Source organism: Aotus nancymaae, unplaced genomic scaffold, assembly GCF_030222135.1.
Source record: "Aotus nancymaae isolate 86718 unplaced genomic scaffold, 86718_ANA_hifiasm-v0.15.2.pri h1tg000057l, whole genome shotgun sequence".
In the NCBI taxonomy this organism is placed as follows: Eukaryota; Metazoa; Chordata; class Mammalia; order Primates; family Aotidae; genus Aotus; species Aotus nancymaae.
In genome coordinates, this window is record NW_026988471.1 from 12,000,779 (window position 1) to 12,014,550 (window position 13,772).

General features: G+C 40.3%; 1 long non-coding RNA gene across 1 annotated transcript; it reads left to right on the top strand.

Moving 5' to 3' along the window:
• The first annotated feature begins 5,784 nt into the window (after positions 1 to 5,784).
• Positions 5,785 to 12,381, top strand: LOC135269655 (uncharacterized). Its single transcript, XR_010337890.1, has 2 exons — positions 5,785 to 6,467; positions 10,698 to 12,381. It is a non-coding gene; the product is annotated as an uncharacterized LOC135269655 (long non-coding RNA).
• The last annotated feature ends 1,391 nt before the right edge of the window (positions 12,382 to 13,772 follow it).

Genomic DNA, 13,772 nt, shown 5'->3' on the forward strand with positions numbered 1-13,772 from the left:
AAGCCTGAATGTCCCATGCCAAAGGTCAGCAAACTTTTATTGTGAAGGGCCAGACAGTAAGTATTTTAGGCTTCCAGTCCATAAGGCCTTTGGTCTGTGTTACAACTACGAAATTCTGCCCTTGCCGTGTGAAAATGCTGTAGAAACCACACAGGCAGTGTGTAAACGAATGAGAATGGCTGTGTTTCAATAAATCTTTATAATATTTTTTCCTAATTTTTAAGCTGCTCTATTTGAAACCATGTGTTAACCAAACAAAACACAACCCAGGCCCCTGTTTGCAACCTCTGACTTTTGCTGGATTTATAATAGAGAACCCTGCATTTGAGTGTGGAATCTTATGTTTCCAATGAATCTGTATGTACAAAACAGATGATGAGCCAGATGTCCAAGCCAGGAGCCTTAGTGTGCTGACCTCTGTCCTAAGGCATCTGCTGTATGTGATGAGTTAACTTTTTCCCCCTGCATGTCTAGAGTGTTATAAGCTCTGTACCTTCCTTGGGAGAACTGAGAAAAGGGCCACTCACATCATGCCCAATAGGAGTTAAATTATCTTATGGAACGCAAATTGAGAAAGGCTGTGCCGATAACCTTTGCTATTTGAAAACAAAACTAAACAAAAATATTGAAGTTTAAAATCCTCTCTGAGGCTGATTAAGAAAAAAGGAAGAAAGTGCAAGTTACCAAAGTCGTAAATAAAAAGTGAACATCACTACAGAGCCTGTAGATACTGAAAAGTTAATAAGATGATATTCTGAACATCTTTATGCCAATGCATTTAAATATTTCTTTTTAATATCGATGTGTATGTGGAGTGAGGGACTTGCCAAACGTGTGCATGAAAAATAGAAAACCTAAATGGGTTTATATCACTAAACAAGTTAAACTAATAGTTAAAAATTATCCCCAAAAGAAAAATTGAAGCTTAATTGGCTTCATATCTAAGTAACGTGGAAATCAAATGTAAACTCCTAGAGAAGAGAAAAAGGGGAATCACTCCTCAGTTAATTTGTCAGGCAAGCATAACCATAATACAAAACCTAATGAGAACATTAGAATAAAGTAAATTTACTGCAAATCTCACTCATGAATTTTGATGAAAAATTGTTAACAAATCAGCAAGCTGAATTTGGCATCAAATAAATTTTAAAAGGTGCTAATTATGATCACATTGAGTTAAACATAGGAATGCAAGGTGTTTTGAAAGGTAGGGAGTCAGTAATCTAATTTACTACATTAATAAATAATGAAGAACTATATTTGAGTTCTCTATATTTATATGAGAACTGTAATTTGAGTTCCATGAGAGAATTAGCTCCTACAGAACATGAAGTGCGTGGCCCTTTTCTCAGTTCTCCCAAGGATGGTACAGAGCTTGTAACACTAGATGTGCAGGGAAAAGAAGTTATCTCATCACATACAGCAGATGCCTTAGGACAGAGGTCAGCACACTAAGGCTCCTGGCTTGGACATCTGGCTCCTCATCTGTTTTGTAAATACAGATTTATTGGAAACATAAGATTCCACCCTCAAATGCAGGGTTCTCTATTATAAAATCTTGAGGCAATAAAATGTATTAGACAGAATTCAATATTTATTCAAGATTTATAAAAAATCTTCTAACAAATTAGGTGCAGAAGAGAAGTCCTTAGCATGATGAAGACTATCATCTGCACGTTACAAAAATGCTCATAGTGGTGTTTTTTAATAACAGCCCCAAACAAGTCATAGTCCACACAGATTGTGGTATATGCTTAAAGTAAAATTCTATACAGTAACGAAAATGATTATCTTACAACTCTTCAAAATAAAATGTGTGAAAATTACCAAGTAAATGGTGAATAAACCAAGTAGTTTACAAAAGCATACACATAATATAATTCCGTTTAGATGCCGTATAAAACCAGAGGAAACTGCTAAGCCATACCATTTAGCAACGTCTACATAAGTGGTAAATCTCTAAAGAAACACAAGCAAAGGATTTTCATAAATTAAGAACATGCTTATGTCCTGAAGGAGGACCAGAAGAGACCGATAGTGTAAAGTGTTTTGGCAATGTTTATTTCTTGGCTTGGGTGGTGGTTACATTGTCTTTGTTATGTTCTTTAGTCTTTATGGTTTTTTTCTGTATAAATTACATTTAGCATAATAAAATTAAAAATCAGGCTGCAGGACTACCTAATGCAGAAAGTTGTAATGGTCATTTTGTCCCTACGAGAAGGCGAATGACCTGAAAGCAAAGGTCATGAACCTGTGGATGGCAGAGTGAAGGGATAAGTTATGTGTTCTTCTATAATAACATCAGGATGCTGGAACAACGCTTAGACTGCTACTTTTGGATTTCTGGGTAAGTGAAGAGATACTTTGACATAAAAAGAAAGCCCCTTAGGTCAAAGTCACTCTGAATTGGCTTTTCTGTTACTCATAAAGTCTTAATTGCTGCTGTTGGTGTGTTCTTCAGTTATATCCTGATTTCCAATGAACATGCCTAGAAAGGTGTGAAAAGCATATAGGCTAATAGGGCCCATGCTCAGATACTCCCAGTGAAGAGGCCAGAGACTCTTGAGGAGGTGAAGTTCAAATAGCCAAACAGCTTAGTAAGTTCAGAGCCAGACAGCACTTCACACATACCTCGACTGCAGTTACAGCCTGATTATCTCCCCTAGTCCTGTAGTCCTATGCTGTAAGTCAGGGTTCCTGTTTCCTCATGTATTCACTTATTCCTGTTTACTCACATATTCATCTATTTATTGAATGGATAGTAAGTTCAAGATATTGTTTCAGATATGCCTGAAAAAATTGTAAATTCTAGCATTATTTCTATCCACAATGAATGATATGTTTTTAAAAGTACAATATGTGTATGTAATTACAAATATGATAAATGTTAAGACAAATGGACGTGTAAAGACATAACATTTTAATGATGCTCACTGGGTTCCCTCTGAAGGTTTTAGCTTCATTGTTGGTAAATATTATCATTATTTCCATTTGTCAGATGAGGCAAACCAAACACTATTGAAGCCAGACACTTTGCAGGAGGTTAAAACAGCTAGAATCTGTAGAAGCTGGAGTTGAAACACACAGCAGTGAGCTTTGAGAAAGCTAGTTTAGCAACTAACCACACTAAGGCAATTAGGGACCTAGGTAATTTCCCTTCCTTCCTTCCTTCCTTCCTTCTTTCCTTCCTTCCTTCCTTCTCTCCCTCCCTCCATCCCTCCCTCCCTCCTTCCCTCCTTCCCTCGTTCCTTCCTTCCTTCCTTCCTTCCTTCCTTCCTACCTTTTAGCATATAGCATATATACACCAACTGAATGAATTAATTTTACACTCTGATTCAGTTAAAATCATTCCCTTAGGAATGGAAATGATTTGTAGACTAGTGTAAAATATTTAAGACTCATGACTTAAAGCTGTGTTTCATGCTTCTCCAAGGATGCACTCACCAGTGGACAAATTCATGATAGAATATGTTAGTTCTAAAAAGGACATTTAGATTGAGTTGTTTTTACTATCATATTTATGAATATATTTCAAGGCACCCACTCCAGTGCTAATCTCAGTTGTGATTTCTGTCTTTGCCATTGACAATTTGGCTGGACAAGCCAACATTAAAGTGCACATTTGGTAGCACAAAGCTGATTAGAGATGTACAGTACATGAAAGCTAATGGCATATTTAAGTCTCTTGCCTGTAAGAAGATACAGTAGATGAAACTACTTTTACGGAGTATCAGTAAACCAAATCACATTATTTTATGGTTTCTTGGTTTCCTCATTCAGGTTCCAAAAGAAATTAAGCCCCAGTGTCTTAGGCATTAATCCAGGGTTTAAATCAGTTGGAGAGCTTGGTTACATACCTCTTGCCCCTCAGTTTCTGATTCAGAAAGTTTGTAGTGGAACCAAAGCATGTGCATTTCATCAAGCTCTGGGTGATGTCGTGCTACTGGGTCCTAGGCTATACTTTGAGAACCATCACTGTAAGGTACACACTGCATGGAAAGAATTAACTTCTATGCATTTGGTACTATATTTATGTACTATACTTGGGAGAACTGGGAAAATAGTCGCTCAAGTCATTTCCTGTGTGTCGTGGTTCAGGAGAGAGATCCTGATTCTAAAAGGTTTCATGGCTAGCCAAGGAGTGTCTTCTGTTCTCTAGACTTAGATGTCCAATATCTATCCAGCATGACTACTTGGGTTTATAGAAGACATCTCAAAAACAATATATGCAAATGTTCCAGTACATCTCATATATATTTTGTTCACTTGCTCAGTCCCAAAACCTCGAAGTTAAACTTAATTTTGTTCTTTATCTCAACTCCTTATTAAATCAATGAGCACATCTTGTCAAATACACCTGAATCTGCCTACTTTTCTTAATTGGTCTCTCTGCTTTGACCTGGTAGTGTTTTATATTCTGCTGTCCAAAATCCCCCATGGGTTTCTCGCCCTCTCACTCAGAAGAAAACACCAAGTCTTGACTGTGGGACTCACAGGGGCTCCTCTCCTGGTTCGTCCCTCTCCAGCCTGCTGACTTGCTTTCTGTTCCTTGAAAAACCCGCTATGCTCCTGCCTTGGGAGTCTGTGCACTTCCTGGGATGCACTTCCCCTGCCTCTCATTCTAGCTTCCTCCCTCTCCTTATCTTCTTAGCTTCTTCCCTCTCTTTATCTTCTTAGCTTCCTCCCTCTGCGTATCTTCTTAGCTTACCCCCCACAGCCTTCACATCGCTATGCCAATAACGTTTCCTGACCAGACTATATAACACCAAAGTCCTTCCACATCTTTCCCTTACCCCTAACGCCACTTATTTTATTTTTTATTTTTATAAAGAAAGGGTCTTACTATGCTACCCAGACTGGTCTCAAACTCCTGGCCTCAAGTGATCCTCCTGTCTTGGCCTCCCAAAGTGCTGGGATCACAGGCACGAGCCACCATACGGCATCGTTTTTTTAGCTCTGCTTTATTGTTTCTGCATATGCCATCACCTGCCATACTATATATTTTTTTGCTTATTGTTTGTGTCCTACCACTAAAATAAACTTTTCCTAGGAGCAGAGACTTCTTTTTTCCTTTTAACAACCTTATCTTTAGCACTCAGAACTACTCCAGGCATGTAGTAGGTTCTCAATTAATATTTTTAAATAGATGAACTTTAAAGATTGAAACACCAAAGTTCCATGAAGTCAAGGCACTAGCTCAAGGACGTCACTGGAGTGAGGGTTGGGGGACAGGGGCAGAGGTCACCTTCTTAAAAGCCCAAGATGGCATTCTTTCTGTTAAGCCAAGACCGGGTTTGGGGCTCCTCTGCCTTCAAGAAAGAAGTGTGACCTCTGCTTGAACTGAGAGAACTTGAGCTTAAAATAACTGTGAGTCATGGCCTTCCCTGAACCTTCTTCCTTCCTGCAAGGCCTGAGGTTGTTCCCATAGCTGTTCCCTAGAGGACATTAGCAATGTGGCATATACTTGAGGGTCCCTGGGAAGACAAGAGCTTGCATTCCTAAGAATGTGAGAGGAGCCCAACCCCAGGGCCTATCCCATGTGACTGGGGGAAGTGGCCTGGCTGATATTTCAAGAAGGAATGGGTCATGGGAGTCATGTCACTGCTCGGGCTTGTCTTCTGCTGACGTTGGGACATTGCTGGCAAGAAGCATGACTTGCATGATTCACACTGTCAGCCGAAGGTCTGATTCCTGCCAGAACATCGTCTCCCATCCTAGTGTTGCCTGTCACCTCCAGTCATTTATGCATTCATTCCTTAGTGATTTATTTCACCCTCTCTACCTCCTCAATGCTATGCTAGATGAGTGCTCCTAATGAACTACGAGCAATATTGGCATAACACCTGACCTCAAAGGCTTTTAAAAAGCCGAGAGCAGCCCCACTGATAGGTGACATTTGGAATTTTTACTGTAACATAGAATATAAGGGAAGTAGAAGCTGAGGGAAGAAGAAGAGGTCCCAGAGACTCCAGTCTGATTCTCACACCTCTTGCTTTACAGTTGAGAAAACTGAAGCTCAGGGTTAGTTCCTTTTTGTGTCCCTGAAGGGTGAGCTGATGATCAGTCCACAGTACCTCTGTACCCGGATGTATGGATGTATTGTTTGCATAGTTCAACTCAAGAAATAGTGTTTTCTCTGTAGTTCTCAAATTCAATAATGCCTAACTTACAATAATTATCTGCTACTGACCATCAGGGAATCTAAGCATATACAGCAGACGAAAGTTGATGTTTGCAGTTTCATAACAGGTATATTTATAGATATCTGTTATAAACAGTGCTATTTATGGACCCTCAGAAAGGCCTGACAATCAAGGCTGGGGTGGGATAGTTCTGCTGAATTTCCTGGAGACCTCCAGCATCTCAGGATACAGAGTACCCCTTCTTCCAAGGCAGCGTCCTGGCCATACGTTGTCATCTGCACAGAGATGGAGAGGCTCAGTACAGAAAGCCCATTTCATCAGCTGGTAAGTGGGGGAGACCTCCGGTACACACTCATGTTACCACTTTCCTCTTTTCCCTACAAACCTTATACTGTGTGTCTTTTCTTAAAGAAGGCAATGTGAGAATAAGGCAATCTGAGCCTTAAGAAATGCCAGGGGTTGCTGTGACATACTTCATTACAGAAGAGGAAAGTGCTTCTTGATTTCTTTCCTTTCCTCTCTGAGTTTCTCCAGATGAGAGGTGGGGTCTCACTCCTCTCTGTCTCTCTATTGCCAGGTAGAGTGGCTGCTACAGAGCTATTGCTCAATGTATTCGAATTGAACTGGTTCATTATTTACTTATATTGTGAACTCCTTGAAGATATTTAGGGGTTTATGTCATTCATCTTCAAATTCCAAGCATTTATGCTGTGCCCTGACATATATCTCTCACAAATAATACTAACTGAGAAGTCCAGCCTGGTTGTGGGTGAGGAACCAAATAGCAGAATGCTACTTGTGCCGAAAATACGTGTGGTAGGTTGCAAAGGTTGGCTAAAATTTTCCTCCTCTTTGTATCCATGTCTTTTGCAAGGTAAGTTTGCAGCAGCTCCCTTAAAGCAGTGACACAATTTTCTATCCCTTGGGGTTGGTCTGCTCTTATGACTTTCTCTAGAGAATAGAATGTAGCAATGTGATACTGTGATCTTTCTGAGACTTTTTGGCATGCAAAGTTAGAGACTGTCAAGCAAACTGTTATGGCATTTATTGACATTACAGCAATGGATTGGCCACTAAGATGGGAAATAGGGTCTCACTGATGTGTTAAGTTTGGTAGATTGGGAGGGCCACCTGGGACTTTGTGTTGCAGAGAATTCTGAGGCCACATCAATGATGTTGGCCATGGATGTATGAGGGTATGGAGAAGGAATGGTAGCATTATGCTACTCAGTGTCCATCAATGTCCTGTTTCTGATAGCACCGGATGACACCTTGGGGGAATATAGACATGGAGTACATGGTTCTCATCATGAAGGATGTAGAAGTCCGTGTTAGAGAAGCCCTTATTTGCACTAGAACAGGCAGTTATATGAGAACTTTGATGTCAGGAATTAGAATTCTCTGGTAGATACTTAATGAATACATGCCATACAATCTTCATGTTGTACTTAAAATTGTATTAAGTAATTTAAGCTCAGGTATGCCAACTGAGGAAATGTGTACCACTGGGAGCACTACTCAAACACCTTCCGAGGATGTGAAGGCAAGGATAGATTTCAGCTTAGATCCGTGACACCCATAGGTGCTCTGACCTGCCTAGGAGGACACCTGGGGTCTACCTGTTCTTTTATCCCACACGCCTTACATAATTGTCCTTTGACTGCAATCAAAATATGACCATTCTGAATCCTTGCATGGTGCATTGGCCCAAAGTGTAAAATTATTCCAACAAAGGAATATTACAACATAAGTGGAAAATGCATCTCTCTGAAGGAAGCATCCTTCTAGAACAAAGCAAAGTTAGCATCCATAAGAAATACCAGGCTTACCGAATCCAGGTAACAGACTCCCAGCAAGGCCTGACAACTTCCTCTCTCTTTCTTATCACTGTCTTTCTTTCTCTTTCTCTCTCCTTCTTTTTGTTAGAATAAGAATTCAGAAGTATGTTATGACAGCAATGGATATCAATATATTTATTTTAATTTTTAAAATGGGGTCAAATTTCTTTTTTAATTGACCTTATGGTGGGCATCTAAAATTAAATCTACAGATGTAAGAGTTTTATTAAGACAGATTTACATTTACATAATCTATACTAACATAACTATGTACTTGAATAATATACACACAGAAGTATACCATTTAGAACTATTTGTATTTATGAAGAATAATTTAGATGCCAATTTAAAAAGCATGGAAATATATGTAGTAGCCAGCCTCCAAGAACTCCCAAATGATGTTTGCCTCCTGGTATTTACACCTTTAGCTAATTTCCTTACACAGTCAATCAGAGCTGGTTGTGTGACCAAGAGTGTATGATAGAGATGACAGCATGTGACTTTTGAGGCCAGCTCATTAAAGGCACTGTGGCCTCCTCTTTGCTCTCTTGGGCCATTTGATAATATTAATACTAGCAGCTAACATTTTCAGAGCTCTTACACCATGCAGCAAATGTGCTAAGCTGCTCCCAGGGGAGTTTTAGAAGGTAGAAGAGCATAAGTCCAAATTATACCCGTACTGCATTTAAGGTAGGAGGAGATACATCAGGACAAATTGAAGGGTGAGTCCCCTAGGAAAAAGCAAACTCCTTGTGTTTGCAAAGCAGATTGAGAAGCCTCCTTGAAAGGGTAGAAGGGAGAAGATGATTCATTTGTTCCAATAACAACCAACAAGAAAGTGAGAAAGCCCAGTGGCAGAGGACTCGTCCTTTATGTCAGGGCCCTGAATCTGTGATTGGTGAGACAGAAGACCCCAAAATGTGCCACATCTTAATGACCCTTTCTATGTATCTTGAGATCTAACAGTCAATGTTTCAATTACAAATTACACACTGCATTTTCTAACATCTTGTCATCATAGGCTTGGATTAACTTTATGTCAGTTGCAGTTGTAAAAATTTGTTGAAAAGAAGCCAGTTTGGCAGAGTATGTGTAGAGGGAACCATTACTGCTTCTCTAAGGCCCCACGTTCCTCACTCTCTTCAACTCAATGTTAGGCTATGATGTGGGCCCTGCATTCAAACAAAGTCTGAACCAAGTTTTAGGTAGTAGAAAGGGATACTAAGATTCACCCTAGAGAATGAATTAACTGTTAACAAAATAAACATTGACACAAGTTACTCAGAAAGCTTTCAGCCGAGCACCGTGGCTCATGCAGGTAATCTCAGCACTTTGGGAGGCCGGAGGTGGGCACATCACCTAAGGTCAGGGGTTTGAGACCAGCCTGGCCAACATGGTGAAACCCTGTCTCTACTAAAAATACAAAAAATTAGGCTGTCGTGGTGACGCATGCCTGTAGTCCCAGCTACTCACGACGCTGAAGAAGGAGAATTGCTTGAACCCGGGAGGCAGAGGCTGCAGGAGCCGAGATGGTGTCATTGCATTCTAGCCTGGGCAACAGGGAAAGATTCCATCTAAAAAAAAGAATGCCTTTAAGTTCCTTTATTGAACAACCCAGTTCAGGACAAAGAATCAAAGAGGGTATTAGACTGGATGATGTCTTTGCATTTTTGTGCCATATGATGTATTAATATCTTTGTAGAACACAAAACAAGTTATCAAAGGTAAGTTATTGGTTTCATTGCAATTTTTATTAACATTTCTAATTAAATTTGCTTTACCATTATCAGACCATTTTTACACTAGATGTATTTCTTTTATAATTTCATGAGTTAGAAAGTATCCTCCCATTTTATGAATATGGAACCATGGCTCAGAGACAGGGTCCATAGTAACACAGCTTATCTGTCCACTGCACAATTCCAGGTAATGCTCTTCACATGCTAATGACTCATGTGCCCAAAGTTACCCAGATAACTAGTGGTAAGAACAACATTTGAACCCATCTTAATCTCTAATCAAAGCTGTTTTTTCTTCCCTAAGGTAGATATCCTTCTGGTGTTTTTTTTTTTTTTTTTTTTACTTTTTTGAGACAGGGTCTCACTCTATTGTCCAGGCCGGAGGGCAGTGGCATGACCATAGCTCACAGCAACCTTGATCTCCAGGATCAAGTGGTCCTCCTGTCTCAGCCTCCCAAGTAACTGGGGATCTAGGCACACATCATGACAACGGGCTAGGCTAACATTTTTAAATATTTTTTGTAGATACTGATTCTTGCCTTGTTGCCCAGGCTTACCTCAAACTCCTTAAATAAGCCTCCCATTTCTACTGCCCAATGTTCCAGGATTATAGGTATGAGCCATCATGCTCAGCCCCACAATGTGGATTTTAATTTAAAAAAAAAGGAGGTGCAATAGGATTAAAACAGAAACAACAAGACTTTCAAAAAATTGAACTCTTCCTGAGCTTTTTCATAGGAAAAAGAAGAGTTAACGAGAAGGTAAAAGTGAGGGAAGGGTTGGGTAGGATGGAAAGGAGCTGGAGGGTTATTTGAACTTGAATGGAGAATTTAATATTTAAAAGTTTGGGGACAGAAGAAAGCTATTGGTGTTAGTGGGGAAGAATTTTACTGAGACAGCTGCAAAAGCAGTTGAAGCCATTTGAGATTTGGAATTTCTTTGTCTAATGTCAGATTTTGCCTGGACATTTGTTTTAGGTCTTCCCTGGTGAAAAAGGACCCCACACATGTGCAGCAAAGAATGAGAGGACTGAATACCACAGCCAGCGAGTTGACATCTGTGCCTGGCATTTAAAGGGAGCCAAAGAGGGGTATCAGGTCCTTGCAGCAAATGCCATCAGGCAGCTCCAGTTAGATTTGCCTTTCTGCCAAGGGCAAGAGTGCCTTCCTTCTGCAGGTCCACTGAGGTCAGGGAGCCTGCCCCTCATCGGGAGCTGGTGGAGTTTCAAGTCTGGACTCATTGATAACACAGTTACAGTAGAAATAACACGTTCAGTCTTGCAGAACATGTGGCAACCTTTTGTATGAGTCAACACCGCTGGCATTAGGAGGTTTAAGTACAAAGACTTTTCAGTTGCAGGAGGACACTTGTCATTCTAGAGGTTCTTTGGTTTTTTTCAAAGTATTTTTGTGTTTTTCTCCAGCCACTCTCCACCCTCAGGCCTCCTTACACATTCTGACAGTTACAGTAAACAGGAATTAGCCTCAGCTCACCAAGGGTGGCTGGCAGATGGTTTTAATAAGTTGTGTCTTAAGAGAAAGGATTTAAGAGTGACATGAAGACCAAATTTACATGCAGTGGACTGCACATGGCCCAGACTCACCTGATGCTACTGCCTCTGCAACTCCCTTCCTCATGGCTTCTGCAAAAGATAGAAATAACTATAGCTTCCATGTATTGATCACTTACTACCTTCCACATAGCTACATGGTTTCCTTATGTGCCATCTGCAGGAATCCATGTGATGGTTATGGTTATGTCTACTTCACAGAGGAAGAAACCAGGCTGAGAGTCACTCACTGATACCAATGATTGTGCTCCTAACTGCTTTTCTATACCATTTGCCAAAAATTATGAAATTAAAATCATGGTAAAAGATTCAGAAAGCAACACTCAGAAATTAAATAAAGAAGTTTGATGATTTTTAAAGGACCCAGAGGCTTTGTAGTGATTGGACAACTGATAATCCAATTATTAAGGCCCAAGGGAGGGAAAGACAGAGACCAGGCATTGCCATCATTATCTGAGCTGACTCTCATAGAACAACTACTGAATTACATGCTAGTATGTACAAACTGAATCTCTGATAACAATCTTACAGAGTGGATCCTATCATCACCCTGATTTTATGGTGAACTTAGGAGAAGTTAAAAATTCCTCAAAGTCATGATGCTAGCAAACGACTGATTCCATATCTAAATCTAGAACTCTGGACCAGAGACATGTTTGTAACTATTATGCTGTGCGCAGAGAGAGGGAGAAGACTGTTGACCTCAGGGCATGGAGTTTCTGTCCTGAGAACTCTCTAGGGTTGTGCGAATGATTTACATGTAACTTACATGCAACAAAGACTAGCATGTTTTCAAGAGTGCATAAAAGTTTTTCACATGAAACAGAAGAAGTCACTCAGAACCACTGTACAGATTCCATAAGCACAGAATAAAGTAAGGAGTTCAAAGTTCTAGTGGTCGTGATTCTAATGTATGCCAACAGAGGAGGCGAATGGCAGTGCCGAAAAGAGAATGGAATCCACAGTGGACTGAACGGTGGCCCCAAAGATATCAGACCCTAAACCCTGGTACCTCTCAATGTTACCTTATATGTTACAGTCCTGCAGATGTGATTCAATGAAAAATTTTACAATAAAGAGATTATCATAGATTGTCAAGTGGGTCTTAAATATCATCACAAGTCACTTTATACAGAGAGAGGCAGAGGGAAAATAGACACACAGAGGGGAGGATCATGTGAAGATGGAGGCAGAAATTGGAGTGATGCAGCTACAAGCCAAAGAATGCTGGCAGCCATCAGAAGCTGGAAGAGGTGAGGAACAGATAGGCACTTTCCAGTGCCCTCGGAGGGAGCTTGGACTTGCTGATATCTTGATTTCAACCCATTATTACTGATTTTGATCTTTTGGCCTCCAGAACTAACAAGAAGAGAATAAACTTTTGTTAATTCAAACCACTAAGTGATGACTTATTACAGCAGCCACAGAAAATGAATACAGGCTCTTAGCTTGTGGTCACAGAGGGTAATGTTGAAGCTGTAGGAAACTGCTCTCCTGTGGATGAGCCTCATTCTCCTTACACATTCAGCTCACAAAGGCAGCTGTCACAAACAGAGACACATCCACAGACTTCCAGGCCCATACCAGCCTTCACCCTGTTGCCTTAACCTACCTCATATGCATCAGCATCCCATTCAAGAGCTGCAGCCTTTGAATCTTGATGTTGTGTCTCCCTCGGTATAAATCAACGTTAATCAATGTCAATTAATCAATTAAGTGTTCTCCAGTGAACCAATAGGACACATAAATATTGGGGGGATGACTTTTAATGAATTAGCTCATAAGATTATGGAGGCTGGAAAGTTCAAAATTTGCAGGATGAGCTGGCAGTCCACAGACTTAGGGAAGAGTCAATGTTGCAGTTCAAGCCTGAAGACCATCTGCGCAGAATTTCTCCTTGCTCACAGGAGATCAGTCTTCATCTATTAGGGCTTTCAGTTGATTGGATGGACCCCTCTCCCATATTATGGAGAACAATGTGCTTTACTCAAAGTCCACCCATTTAAATGTTAGCCTCTTCCAAAATCACTCTCATAAAAACATTCAGAATAATGTATAACCAAATATTTAGGTACCGTGGCCCAGCTAAGTTGATAGATATAAGATTAACTCTCATAATTTCTTACCTTTTCTCATTGGACCTGAGAACTTCATTTCTTTAACTCAGCTCTCAACCCTCAGTACCACCTAAGGACTCTGACTAACTTTACCCATTGAAATCTCTCTGGTTTCCCTAGATAAGATCCCCTGGTCGAGCCAATGACTCGCCTGCTCAATGGTCTAGCTTTAGTGTAATTTTTTGCAACACTGATGGCAAACCCTAGGCCCAAGGATGTGGAGACAACTCACAGATCTTAATGAATAAAGAGCAAGTTCAATAGCATTTCCTAGTCATCAAGTCACCTGCAGAAATGGATAGGCACAGTTGCGTTCTAAGAATACTGTTTACCCATCTCTATGCTGAGCATGGAAGAGGAGGCTT